Below are 15,647 nucleotides of genomic sequence, written 5' to 3'. Positions count from 1 at the left end.
TGGCGGAAAGAACAGCAAGCTATAGCGACATTAGCTCGGATTCAGACTCGGATTTCAGCGGCTTAAGCGATTCAACAGATTACGAATGTATTGAAACGGATGGTTGTAGTGTGGAGGCAGGTAGCGAAAACAAAATTGAAGAAGAAACTGAAGCTATTGAGCCATATCGGTTTGAACCGTATGCAAGCGAAACAGACGAAAACGACACGACAGCCAGCGACACGGGAGAAAGCGAGGACGAATTCGGCGATCGCCTTCTAACCAACGATTGGTATGTGTTTGTTTGGCATTAAAGGAAACTAACAAATATGAACTAGGTTTACAGCATATGACATACATTTGGCAACAACATGCACTTTGAGAGTGCAGACAGCCCAATTTTCATCAATTAATATATTCTGTAGACATACTCTCATGTCAGCAGGCCAGGGAAGCTAGGGTCGATATTCTTCTCTTGATCATCTTCGGTGGCATAAGGGACGGTGTGAGCCAAGACATCCAGGGGGTTTAGCTCGCTCATCTGCGGGAACAAACTGCCGCCATTGCTTGCCGTGCTACCGAGGTCCTTTGTCCCTGAATTGCTCACACACTCCGGCAGATTCAATGGGGGTCTGGCGGCAGATTTCTTTGACTTTATCGTTGGAAATGCATCTGCTTTGAGTGTCGCAGGATATCCACACATTCTTGCCATCTCTGTCGTAGCATAGCTTTCGCCTGTAAAGTGTGCGGAACAAACGTCCAATTTCTTGCCACTTTCGCATCTTTGGGCCACTAGTGCAACTTGAATCTGTCCCTGTTCGTGTTGTTACACCCTCCGACAACACACCGACGAGGCATGATGTCTCCAAGGTACGGAAAACAGTCGAAAAAACGGAAAATAACAGAGCTGATTTGACTCGGTGTTTGAGAAAATGGCGGATTGCTTCCCGATGTGACGTCACAACGTGACGTCATCGCTCCGAGAGCGAATATTAGAAAGGCGTTTAATTCGCCAAAATTCACCCATTTAGAGTTCGGAAATCGGTTAAAAAAAAATATGGTCTTTTTTCTGCAACATCAAGGTATATATTGACGCTTACATAGGTCTGGTGATAATGTTCCCCTTTAAGGGCTATATAAATAAACTTTGATTGATTGAATAAGTTGATTAATGGAACAATAAATGCAAATAGCATTATTATTTTGCCGTCATCGATAAATTGTTACGTCCGTGGGTTTCCTTCTTCAGCTCTGGCTTTCAAAATAAAATAAGAGGCCTCACTCTGTGCATCGCTCTTAGCACCAGAGCACGTTTATTCCACAGGAAAATTACATGTACAGATTGAGCCTCCTGTCAGTCAGTTACAATCTTTGTTTCGGTATGAGCAAGCGGGACTTACTTGCAATTCTCTTCCACACGTTTTTATTTTGTGTGTCATAGTGGAAGTGACTTATTCTGTATAAAATGAATACAAATATAAATAAACACTCACATTAAACAGTCTTGTGAGCCAATTCTAATTCACTGGAGAGTAACCACTTTTCAACTATTCCAGATTATTGTCCAATGCTTACAATTTTGTCTACACAGACAATTGTAAGCTTTTGACTGAATAGCTATCTGCAGTTGGACATTGGCATTACATTTATTTAAAGTGGCATTAAAAAAGGCATTAAAAAGCACTAAATCAGACTTGCTGATATCTGCAGAAACCCTGTGCTATAAAGCTGTGCGTAAAGCGTGAAATACCAAACCACTTGTGTATTCATTTAGGTCAGAATAAAACAAGGAGTGTCCTGATACATCTTTTTCACTTCTAATACAACACCAATATTGGAGATTTTTGTATTGGCTGATACTGATATTGATCCGATACGATATCAGCAGGAATCACGCATACTTGTATTATTTTGTAGTGTGGAATGTTAGAAAAGGTTTGATCAAGTGAAATTAGTCAATCAGAGAACAATGGTAGGGATGAAAAGCACTAAGCTATTTATTATTAACCGTGTGAAATGAATTAATGCTGTCTTTAAGTTCAAGAGGAGTAATATTTTTTTTTGGCGACACCTAGTGGCCACAACAATTCATTAAGTTAAGGTCATGACATAGTCAGATCAATGATGCGGACATGTTTATTACTGGGTACTTTCAATAAAGCTTCTGCCTTGAAGACTTTGTATCTGTAAGTAGCAGGCAACTATGAATTGTTGATAATGGTTTATAATGACGAATGTGCTGTTTTAGACGGCAATGTTATTCATTTAAGGACACTTATTAAATACTCTGCATTTGGAAAGTATTCATAACGCTCAACTTTTTCCACATGTTGGTAATGTTACAACCTTATTCCATAATGGATAGATTGATGTTTGTCTTTTAATTTCTACACACAACACCCTATAATGACAATGTGAAAATGTTTTTTCAGAGCTTTTTGCAAATGTATTAAAAATAAAAACTAAGAAATCACATGTACATAAGTATTCACAGCCTTTGCTCAATACTTGTTGATGCACCTTTGGCAGCAATTAAAGCCTAAAGTCTTTTTCAATACGATGCCACATGTTTGGCACAACTATCTTTGACAGTTTTGCCCATTCTTCTTTGCAGCACCTTTCAAGCGTCGGTGCTCAGCCGTTTTCAGATCTCTCCAGAGATGTTCAATCGGATTCAAGTCTGGGCTCTGGCTGGACCACTCATGGACATTTACAAAGTTGTCCTGAAGCTATTACTTTGATATCTTGGCTGTGTGCTAAGGGTCGTTTATCCTGCTGAAACATGAATCGTTGCCCCAGCCTGAGATCAGAAGTGCTCTGTTAATCCTCCAGGATGTCTCTGTGCATTGCTGCATTCATTGTTCTCTCTATCCTGACGAGTCGCCCAGTTCCTGCCGCTGAAAAACATCCATAGAGCATGATGCTGCCACCACCATGCTTCACTGTAGGGATGGTGTCGGCCTGGTGATGAACTGTGCCTGGTTTCCTCCAAACGTGACACCTGGCATTCACGACAAAGAGTTTAATCTTTGTCTCATCAGACCTGAGAGTTTTGTTTCTCATGGTCTGTGAGTATTTCAGGTGCTTGTTGGCAAACCTTTAATAATGAATGGCCACTCTACCATACAGGCCTGATTGGGGGATTGCTGCAGAGATGGTAGTCCTTCTGGAAGGTTTATCTCTCTCTCCAAAGAGGAATGCTGTAGCTTTGACAGAAAACCATCGGGTTCTTCGTCACCTTCCTGACGAGGGCCTTTGTCCCGATTGCTCAGTTTAAACGGTCTGCCAACTCTACTAAGAGTTCTCATGGTTCTAAAAGTCTTTCATTTACGGATAATGAAGGCCACAGATATCCTTTGTACCCTTCCCCAGATTTGTGCTTTAAGACAATCCTGTCTCGGAAGTCTACAGACAATTTATTCGACTTCATGTTTGGTTTGTGCTCTGACATCAATCAATCAATCAATCAAAGTACATTTAGAAATGAGAAATGATTTATATACAGAAAAGGGTTATGATTAACTAAGATCTGCTTCTTCCTACTACTTTTCGGACTAGTTAGAATGTGAAAGCAGTGGCGGGCCGTGCGTTTCCCACCTAGGCCTTCAGTGATCTCTGACCTCAATGATTACCTCTCAAAATACCATAATTGATGTCACCACATGATCATTGCTGGAGAAATACTATACAGGAACACATTTACACTCTACTGAGTATTGAGCCACATCAACAGTATACAAAACGGGTTATTTGCTGTCCATTTAAATATCAAGTAAAACGCATCGGCAATTAAAACATATACCGTAAATTTCTCTGTTTGGCCTATGCAACTTCCGGTCAATAAGGTTTTATTCAAAATGCACACTTATCAAATAGATATTAACTGCCCTGACCACATGATGGCGACAAATACACGTGTAACAATGTTAATTAAATGACAAGCATGACACACTTTAACAACAATAATTTTGCAACTTTTAGTTGTAACAAAACAGCTACTGTCAACAACTTGTGATCTGATTGGCCATCACAACTGTCTATCAACTCTATGTGTTCTCAAATTCATTGCTAACGGTCCCGATGAGTATCCAATCACAGGACGCCTAAATGTCACGTTCAACGTGAGGCCATCTAGAAGGCCTTACACCACAACAACTCCTGATCTGATTGGCTATCGCAACTGTCTATCAACTGTATGTGCCCGATTGCTTACAGTGCACGGACGTTCGCATTTTTGATTGTGAAGGCCCCGGGCAGATTTCGTACAGCATGGCAACATAAGCTAGCTGAATTCTGATTGAATACAAACTAAAACTAAAAACAACAACACTGGAAATAGCATAATATGACATGCAGAGAATATGAATCATTTTAGAAATATAGGGAAAGTAAATTTAAAAAAAAATGTATCTTTAATTATGATCATGCTTTCTGGTTATGTTAGGACAGCAGAGAGGGCCTTGCTGGCCCTGACGGCACACCACTATGTGAAAGTGTAAACATGTGATGTAAAGATTGTAACTGTAAACATGTTCGAAACACATCACTATGTTACTAGATTATTGTTTTTTTGTTTTGTTTTGTGTTTTTTATTTTATTTTACTTTTTTTTAACATGTCCAAAATAAATATTTTTAATACAATACAATACAAACAATACAAAACTAGCCACAACAGTTCATATACTAATGGTGTAACAGTGGTTCTCAAACGTTTTTCACCAAGTACCACCTCAGAAAAAACTTTACTGTCCAAGTACCACTAAAATGACCAACATTAAAATGCAGTAGCGTAGTAAGCCTATGTATGCATTAAAAACAAGGCAGAGGTTTTATTAAACAAGTACATTTATGTTGGCTACTGTAACATTACACACAGTTTGAACAGTAACACTGTGTTTAAATATTGGAAAATAAAACATTGTACTTTAATCAAGTGATTCTTTGGCGTACCACTAGATGGAGAATCAGCCTTCTAATAAGAAACAAAGCCAGCCACGGCTGATCCCAATTTAAGCCAAAAGATTGCTTACATCTATTGATATCTAACATAATAGTTGTATGACTCTCGTTTCACAAAGATGCGTAATTGTGATTTGCGGTATTAATCCAACAATATGTTCAGTAAATGGTCTCTAAACGGGAAACAAGGCTGCCGTCCAGGAAAAGACAAGTTGAAGCACAGTTAGAAACACGTGGAGAACCACTTTAGAGGTTACACTTGGTCTTTGGAAGGTAATCAAAGCACTATAGGAGACTACAAGGTCAACAGACCCCATACTGCCCAGAACAGTTGTTTTTCTGCCAACTTTGGCACTAATGCAGATGTCGCTCCAGTTATCAAAGCAGATAGCTGAGAGCCTTCAATCGTCCTACAACAACATGAAGTAAAGTCTGCGCTGAAAGGCGTCAACATCCATGGAGCAGCAGGTACAGATGGAGTAAGATACTAGGCCAAGTACTGAGAACATGCAGAGATCAGCTCGCTGGTGTTAGTGAGTCTACGACATGCCTCAAGTCGCTATAGCGTCATCCTAATATCGACAACATCTGCTTAAATGAGTATTGGCTTACAGTGCTCACAAAAATTGCTGTGAGATGCTTTGGCAGAACTATGCTTTTTCTGACCTGAAACATCATCCCTCTTGACCTGACACGTTTTCCTGATTTGCATATGGTAATTTTCAGTACATTTCTATATTATCACTTTTGCCAGTGTAAAACTATTTCAGTGACTCTTAGGGGTTTTTACTTCTTTGGGCCCTCGTCATGTCTTTGACTACTGTAAGTATTTTCATAGTCCAATTTCATTTGTTCGATTTTGCTAATAGTCGACACGTTTTTTTGTGTCCTAAAACAAATCTCATTTTGGTCTTTTTACAACTCCAAAAGGCTTAAACACTCAGATAAACAATTAAATACGGCAGAGATTAGATAGTTTCCGGAGGTCTTCGGATTTCTACCATATATGGATAATCCGCTTAAGTCACAATTAAGAAAAACGAAACAGTCTGAACGGCTTGTTTGGAGGAAGTATGAAGGAAGCAAGATTGTTTTATAAACATATCCGCAATGCCTCCAAGGTTTGATTTCAACATTTCTGACTTATGCAGATCCCAAATATACAAAAACAGTTAGTTTTGCATAATAGGTCCCCTATAAGCTAGTTTAATATATCTGACCATCTCCTAAGGATCTCACCATTGCCAAAAGACACAATTTCTACATTATATTTTACATTTATAATGACTGAACGTTGCTGCGAGTAGAAGTAGTTATTAGGGACCGCAATGTTCCTTTGGGACAGAGGACCCTATTGTAATTGTAAGGTTTTATTATTATTATACCGACCGCCTCTTTGAGCTGTAATTTGACCCTCTTAACATGCTTCAAACCTCACCAAATTGGACACACATATCAGGACTGGCAAAAATTGCCATCTAATAAAAAAAACCAAACCCCAAAACCCAAAATTGCGCTCTAGCGCCCCTTAGGAAAAAACACAGACAAAACTGCCTATAACTTCCAGTTGGAATGTCGTAGAGACATGAAACAAAAATCTCTATGTAGGTCTCACTTATACCTAGATTTCATACACTATCATCCTTCAGCAAAAATCAACAGAAAGTTGGCAATTTGCCCTTCAAAACAAACGTTTTGTAATAACGGTCACTTTTGCCTCTTTGAGCTGTAATTTGACCCCCTTAACATGCTTCACCAAACTGGACACACACATCAGGACTGGCGAAAATTGCAACCTAATAAAAGAAAATTAAAAAAAACTCAAAATTGCGCTCTAGTGCTCCCTAGGTAGAAAATACAGACAAAACTGCTCCGAGGAAGAAAACACAGACAAAACTGCCTGTAACTTCCAGTAGGAATGTTGTAGAGACATTAAACAAAAACCTCTGTGTAGGTCTCACTTAGACATACATTTCATAAATTGACAACTCCCAGAAAAAATCAACAGAAAGTTTGCAATTCCCCCTTCAAACAAACGTTTTGTAAAAACCGGTCACCTTTTTTCAAACATTATCTCCTCTGAGCGCGTTTGTCGTGTCGGCTTCAAACAAGCACAGGAGAGAGATTGAACCCTTCTGATTAAAAGTTGACGAAAGAGTTTTAATTACTGCTCCGGTTTGGATTTTATGCGCCGTCAAAGTCGGTCCCGTCCATCGCTGCTTGCAGCTTTAATTAAAACATGATTCTGCACAGAATACTTGGTGCAGCCCAGCCTCACCCAGACTACCTCCAGCAGCCCACAGGTAAATCGGGTTTGAGACTCCTGATCTGGAGGGAGTAAACATCAGGTTTCTGAACCTGCTGTTGTTAGAGGGGAGCAGTGAGGGAGTCTTTGGTCTTATTTTCTGGCGAGTTTCAACAGGGCAGATGGTTGGCTTCAGCCTGCCCGAGGCTGAGATGGATGTACTACGTGTCCGAATACGAACTCCAGTCCACCTCAGTCATCAACTGGCTTCCCCTTCCGCGGTCCATTGTCCGATGATTCGACTGCGAGGTTGATAGTCAAATCAGACTCCTACTAATGGTCGACTAATCTAAGACACCACTTTTGCTGTTAATATCAAAGACACTATAATCAACATTGTCATATTTGAGCATTTTTTTGAGGTTGCTGATCGCAGTACAACTCTGACTCTTGCAGGACCCAAGGGAAGCGGGTGTTTTGTTTTGATGCTGAGCGGAAGAAGCATGAAACCTATCTAATGCAGCATATGGCCACTCATAAACTGTTTCTACTTTCTTCATTTCAACAGCTGATCAAAAACTTTCTGAGAACTCATGTGTCAAATGGATGGGGGCAGGTGGCAGTTATGACTAAACTGAAGCTATATGAATGACTCATACAGTAAATAAATGAGCTCAAATCAGCATAGGAAATGTGTCTGTGTACGTTTACAGCTCAATGACAATGAGTTTTTTCACAATAGGCAATCATTTTATCCAATACCAAGTCGCCCACGAGCACATCACCAGACTCCTCGCTAAACATTCACATTCATACTTCTCTGTTTTCCCTTGACACAAACTTCTTCATCTATCTGTTTATCCAGTCGTTAATGTATAGTGCTACAGTACAAACCGGACCTGTTTTTTTGGGGGAGAATTTTGCCTATCATTCACAATCCTTACGTAAGAGACATATTTTTTTCTTTTTTTATGCAATCTAAATAGTAAATAAATGAAAAGCTTTCAATGACGCTATGGGGGTTGCTCTATTCTGCCTATAAAACAGATCTAAAACCAGGGGTCCCCAAACTTTTTGACTCGGGGGCCGCACTGGGTTAAAACAATTTGGCCAGGGGCCGGGCTGTATATATACATATATATAAATGCATTTTTGAACCATATGGTTTGCCTGAGCGGCAAGGAGACACCAAGAGTAACAAGCGGTAGAAAATAGATTAGAAAGGACAGATTAAAAAAAAACAAAAAAAAAACATTTTTTTAAATTTGTGACTTCCCGCGAGATTGATTTTGGACGCTGGCGGGCCGTAGCTTGGGGACCCCTGATCTAAAGACTACCATTAAGGTTCCATATACATGATATAAGTATATATGTAATGTAATAATGGGCACATTTATTATTTACATATTTTGCTCATTTTAAGCATAAACAACTTATTAATTTTTTTTAAAGGATCAAAATGTTCGCTTTTTTTCAAAATCACTGATTATTACTCACTGCAGACTTCATGGGAGCAAACAAACTTAATAAAACATCACTTACTGTACAATGTCTGCTGTCATTAGGATGCCGACTGATAGAATCTTGTCATAGTCTTATTTTGATGAAGAATAAAAAAGGGGGAGTGAATTCAAGCATCGTTTTGTTTTGTTGTCGCCATTTCCGGGTCTAAAATGGTTGTCAAAGTGTACCTACTTGTCGGAATACTCTTCATCCTTCCACTATCTAGGTGAGAGGCATGATTTATGATCGACAATAAACTTCTATGTAGCAGGGGCCATAGAGGTCGGGTGCAATGTGAGCTGGGCGGTAGCCGAAGGCAGGGCACTTGGCGGTCCGATCCTCGGCTACAGAAGCTAGCTCTTGGGACGTGGAACGTCACCTCGCTGGGGGGGAAGGAGCCTGAGCTAGTGCGCGAGGTAGAGAAGTTCCGGTTGGATATAGTCGGACTCACCTCGACGCACAGCAAGGGCTCTGGAACCAGTTCTCTCGAGAGGGGCTGGACTCTCTTCCACTCTGGCGTTGCCAGCAGTGAGAGGCGACGGGCTGGGGTGGCAATTCTTGTTGCCCCCCGGCTCAGAGCCTGCATGTTGGAGTTCAACCCGGTGGACGAGAGGGTAGCTTCCCTCCGCCTTCGGGTGGGGGGACGGGTCCTGACTGTTGTTTGCGCTTACGCGCCAAACAGCAGCTCAGAGTACCCACCCTTTTTGGATTCACTCGAGGGAGTACTTGAGAGTGCTCCCCCGGGTGATTCCCTCGTTCTACTGGGGGACTTCAACGCTCATTTTGGCAACGACAGTGAAACCTGGAGAGGCGTGATTGGGAAGAATGGCCGCCCGGATCTGAACCCAAGTGGTGTTTTGTTATTGGACTTTTGTGCCCGTCACGGATTGTCCATAACGAACACCATGTTCAAGCATAAGGGTGTCCATATGTGCACTTGGCACCAGGACACCCTAGGCCGCAGTTCTATGATCGACTTTGTAGTTGTGTCATCGGATTTGCGGCCTCATGTTTTGGACACTCGGGTGAAGAGAGGGGCGGAGCTTTCTACCGATCACCACCTGGTGGTGAGTTGGCTGCGATGGTGGGGGAGGATGCCGGACAGACCTGGCAGGCCCAAACGCATTGTGAGGGTTTGCTGGGAACGTCTGGCAGAGTCTCCTGTCAGAGAGAGTTTCAATTCCCACCTCCGGAAGAACTTTGAACATGTCACGAGGGAGGTGCTGGACATTGAGTCCGAGTGGACCATGTTCCGCACCTCTATTGTCGAGGCGGCTGATTGGAGCTGTGGCCGCAAGGTAGTTGGTGCCTGTCGTGGCGGTAATCCTAGAACCCGTTGGTGGACACCGGCGGTGAGGGATGCCGTCAAGCTGAAGAAGGAGTCCTATCGGATTCTTTTGGCTCATGGGACTCCTGAGGCAGCGGACAGGTACCGACAGGCCAAGCGGTGTGCGGCTTCAGCGGTCGCGGAGGCAAAAACTCGGACATGGGAGGAGTTCGGGGAAGCCATGGAAAACGACTTCCGGACGGCTTCGAAGCGATTCTGGACCACCATCCACCGCCTCAGGAAGGGGAAGCAGTGCACTACCAACACCGTGTATGGTGCGGATGGTGTTCTGCTGACCTCGACTGCGGAAGTTGTGGATCGGTGGAGGGAATACTTCGAAGACCTCCTCAATCCCACCAACACGTCTTCCTATGAGGAAGCAGTGCCTGAGGAATCTGTGGTGGGCTCTCCTATTTCTGGGGCTGAGGTTGCTGAGGTAGTTAAAAAGCTCCTCGGTGGCAAGGCCCCGGGGGTGGATGAGATCCGCCCGGAGTTCCTTAAGGCTCTGGATGCTGTAGGGCTGTCTTGGTTGACAAGACTCTGCAGCATCGCATGGACATCGGGGGCAGTACCTCTGGATTGGCAGACCGGGGTGGTGGTTCCTCTCTTTAAAAAGGGGAACCGGAGGGTGTGTTCTAACTATCGTGGGATCACACTCCTCAGCCTTCCCGGTAAGGTCTATTCAGGTGTACTGGAGAGGAGGCTACGCCGGATAGTCGAACCTCGGATTCAGGAGGAACAGTGTGGTTTTCGTCCTGGTCGTGGAACTGTGGACCAGCTCTATACTCTCGGCAGGGTCCTTGAGGGTGCATGGGAGTTTGCCCAACCAGTCTACATGTGCTTTGTGGACTTGGAGAAGGCATTCGACCGTGTCCCTCGGGAAGTCCTGTGGGGAGTGCTCAGAGAGTATGGGGTTTCGGACTGTCTGATTGTGGCGGTCCGCTCCCTGTATGATCAGTGTCAGAGCTTGGTTCGCATTGCCGGCAGTAAGTCGGACACGTTTCCGGTGAGGGTTGGACTCCGCCAAGGCTGCCCTTTGTCACCGATTCTGTTCATAACTTTTATGGACAGAATTTCTAGGCGCAGTCAAGGCGTTGAGGGGATCCGGTTTGGTGGCTGCAGGATTAGGTCTCTGCTTTTTGCAGATGATTTGGTCCTGATGGCTTCATCTGGCCAGGATCTTCAGCTCTCACTGGATCGGTTCGCAGCTGAGTGTGAAGCGACTGGGATGAGAATCAGCACCTCCAAGTCCGAGTCCATGGTTCTCGCCCGGAAAAGGGTGGAGTGCCATCTCCGGGTTGGGGAGGAGATCTTGCCCCAAGTGGAGGAGTTCAAGTACCTCGGAGTCTTGTTCACGAGTGAGGGAAGAGTGGATCGTGAGATCGACAGGCGGATCGGTGCGGTGTCTTCAGTAATGCGGACGCTGTATCGATCCGTTGTGGTGAAGAAGGAGCTGAGCCGGAAGGCAAAGCTCTCAATTTACCGGTCGATCTACGTTCCCATCCTCACCTATGGTCATGAGCTTTGGGTTATGACCGAAAGGACAAGATCACGGGTACAAGCGGCCGAAATGAGTTTCCTCCGCCGGGTGGCGGGGCTCTCCCTTAGAGATAGGGTGAGAAGCTCTGTCATCCGGGGGGAGCTCAAAGTAAAGCCGCTGCTCCTCCGCATCGAGAGGAGCCAGATGAGGTGGTTCGGGCATCTGGTCAGGATGCCACCCGAGCGCCTCCCTAAGGAGGTGTTTAGGGCATGTCCGACCGGTAGGAGGCCACGAGGAAGACCCAGGACACGTTGGGAAGACTATGTCTCCCGGCTGGCCTGGGAACGCCTCGGGATCCCCCGGGAGGAGCTGGACGAAGTGGCTGGGGAGAGGGAAGTCTGGGCTTCCCTGCTTAGGCTGCTGCCCCCGCGACCCGACCTCGGATAAGCGGAAGAAGATGGATGGATGGATGAATAAACTTCCACAAGCAGGGAAACGAGGAAGCAGCTCACTCGATGATGTCAATATAGGCACACAAGCTTGTCATCACGGTGCCACTATAAATAGTTTGTCTGCATTAGCACTTATAATAACAATATGACTAATACTTGGTTAATATTCAAGTCACGAAATGTACGCATTGCTATCGCACTAACTTTACAGCTCTAATATTAATAGATGAAGTAAACACAGCTGTAACTGTTGCTGAGGGAGAGTGAATGCCTTAATGATGTGCTATAAATAAACAGATGAGGGGGGATATATATGGGGAAAAAAAATAACACTCACCTTTCACTATTTAAGTAGTCTTTGTTCTGCCATTTGAGTACTGGCGAGCGATCTCTGAATCCGGGAACATATCCTTCACGGATTTGTTGAAAACATCCGCAACTGAGAACGGGATGTTGCTTGTAGCTATCAGCATAGCCATCTTTGTCTCGGCATAAGTTACACCCTCGGGTCTCCATTTAGCAAGGTGGCCCATAATACTGGGCTGTGACCGGAGCTGCGTTGCCGCAGCCTTGTGCTTCTCTGACCGTTCATGAGTGACTATATCCGTTTGGTCACCGTGTTCAATGGAGAAGTCTGATCTACAAAATTTGCAGGCAGCATACCCCTTCCCCTTTGAGCTGTCCTGGATGAACTGAAATTATTTTTTCCAAAACTTGCAAGCGTACTTCTTCTTCTTACTCGTCGTCGCCATGTCTCTTCTTCTGTTCTGATTGCCGCGCTTGACTTCGAGGTGTAACCGTTATTATTGTCCGACCGGAAACGGCGCCCAGTGAAGGATGGTGTAGCAATATTGTTGTCCGGGTGGAAATCGTGAGAAATGCATGAGAATGGTGGCCCCGGGAGATTTGCGGGAGGGGCACTGAAATTCCGGACTCTCCCGGGAAAATCGGGAGGGTTGGCAAGTATGGAACACCTGTTTTCCCAAAAATAACTTCCCTGTGTTGCTGTGTATCGAAAAGAGCTAAAACACCCACAAACAACTTTACATAGTGCACCATTTACATCTGCATGTCCTCTTCCTTAGTTTAAACTTGTGATTCACATTACTCTGTTTCTGTTACTCTGACTCTGTTTTATCTAAAGTTCCGTTGGAGCTTGTTTTGAAACAAAGTTCGGCACAGAGCATATCATTTTAACCATCATCACACTGGCGTGTGACGTGATCACAGCATGTGCAATGCACGCCACTTTCCAGCGGTCAAAATAAACATAGTGATAACTCTTTATTCATTTATTTTGGTTCATCTGACATCACATGGACAAATATAAGACCTTCTGGAGGAAAGTTCTGGGGTCAGATGAAACAAAAATTGAGCTGTTTGGCCACAATACCCAGCAATATGTTTGGAGGAGAAAAGGTGAGGCCTTTAATCCCAGGAACACCAAGTCTACGTCAAGTATGGTGAGGGTAGTATTATGCTCTGGGCCTGTTTTGCTGCCAATGGAACTGGTGGTTTAAATGGGACGTTGAAAAAGGAGGATTACATCCTAATTCTTCAGGACAACCTAAAATCATCGGCTCGGAGGTAGGGTCTTGGGTGCAGTTGGGTGTTCCAACAGGACAATGACCCCAAACACACATCAAAAGTGGTAAAGGAATGGCTAAATCAGGCTAGAATTAAGGTTTTGGAAATGGCCTTCCCAAAGTCCTGACTTAAACGTGTGGACAAGTCAATGTCAGAAAACCAACACATTTAGCTGTACCGCACCAATTGTGTCAAATACGTGCTCCAATCACTCTATCGCAAAAACATAAGAGTTGTAGAAAGTATTGGAAACTCAAGACAGCAATGAAATTATGTTCTTTACAAGTGTATGTAAACTTTTGATCGCGACTGTGTATATATATATACATATATATATATATATATATATATATATATATATATATATATATATATATGTGTGTGTGCGCTCTACTACGGTATCGAGCACTATTTTTTGGATAACCTTATTAAGACATATATATATATATATATATATCAGTGACGTGCAGTCACTAGAGGCAGGTGAGGCGGGGCCTCACCTGCCATAATGGAAAGAAAAAAAAAGTAAAAAGAAAAAAAAAAAATTAAATTGTTATATGTATCCAGTGATTGTACTATAAAGTTATTTTCCATTTAACTTCACCAGTTTTAGATTATTTTTATTCAAATTCGCTGAATTTTCACATTTGCCGTTTAAATACTGAGAAGAGACGGTGCGGTGAACAGCAGGCAGTTGAGGCACGTCACTCAGTGCCGCAACATGGATTGCGCAATGACTCGGCTAACTGCTGGCCTGCTGTGCAGTGAGACTGTATTGCTATATGAACTATATTATACATTTCCATAGTTTAGTTAGCTGAGGTATATAATGTACAGTGTATTTTGTCAACAACTGTATGTGTGTAAAGTATTTCTTGTGCTGAGCGATCATAAAACAGCTGCAAAAGACGCACTGGCTGAGGCTCGCCTCCTGCACCCCCGCCGTATAATTGTTATATCAACTAAAGCCCACACTTAAACTTTCCACGTGCAAGATTGAATCTATTTAAAAAAAATATTTCATAAGAAGCCAAAAAGTGCAAAAACAATAATGTTGGTGTTGGAGGAGTTGTGAATGACTGCAGAGACACAACATTATATACACCTGCAGACTGCAGGTGTACCTAATTCACAACTCCTCCAACACGAACATTATTGTTTTTGCACTTTTTGGCTTCTTATTAAATAACTTTTGTAACCTATTTTCATGGGCTTTCCTCTTTGTGATGTTAAGTTCCTGTTATGCGCTGTTATACAGTATATGCCTTGAGCTCTTATTTTGAAGGCGCGAAGAGCGGAAGTGATGTCACGTTGCGGAGGTTTTTGAAAGAAGGCAAATAAAGTGGTCCTCGTGTAAACTGGAGCCTCCGTGTTTGTTGTTTTGTAGTTTCATACAGTATAGGCGACATTTATAAACCCTCGGTTACACTTTTTTAAATAGATTCAATCTTGCACGTGGAAAGTTTAAGTGAGGGCTTTAGTTGCGGCGCATGGACTTAATTTCTAAGTAAAGGTAAGATCATAACAATGTTTTTTTTAATTAAATGTGCTTTTTTGTGTGCTACAGTTTGTATGTGTAAAGTTAAAGTTAAGTTAAAGTACCAATGATTGTCACACACACACTAGGTGTAATGAAATTTGTCCTCTGCATTTGACCCATCCCCTTGATCACCCCCTGGGAGGTGAGGAGAGCAGTGGGCAGCAGCGGCACCGCGCCTGGGAATCATTTTTGGTGATTTAACCCCCAATTCCAACCCTTGATGCTGAGTGCCAAGCAGGGAAGAATGCTGGTATGAGCTTTTAAACATAACCCGTTAACTGCTGCCAATCAAATGGTGAATAAGATACTCTTTAGGGTTCATATGTTTGTAAATCTGACTGTGATGAAGTCAGTGCCTCACCAGCCATCAACCTCACCGCACGTCACTGATATATATATATATATATATATATATATATATATATATATATATATATATATATATATATATATATATATATATATATATATATATATATATATATATATCATATCATATCATATCAACTTTATTTATAGAGCACATTTAAAATTTACCACAGGGGTAGCCAAAGTGCTGTACAATGAACAGGTT

This window comes from Nerophis lumbriciformis, linkage group LG19 (genome assembly GCF_033978685.3).
Source record: "Nerophis lumbriciformis linkage group LG19, RoL_Nlum_v2.1, whole genome shotgun sequence".
NCBI classification, from domain to species: Eukaryota; Metazoa; Chordata; class Actinopteri; order Syngnathiformes; family Syngnathidae; genus Nerophis; species Nerophis lumbriciformis.
The sequence above is the reverse complement of the archived record's forward strand: the minus strand, read 5'-3'. Positions refer to the sequence as shown.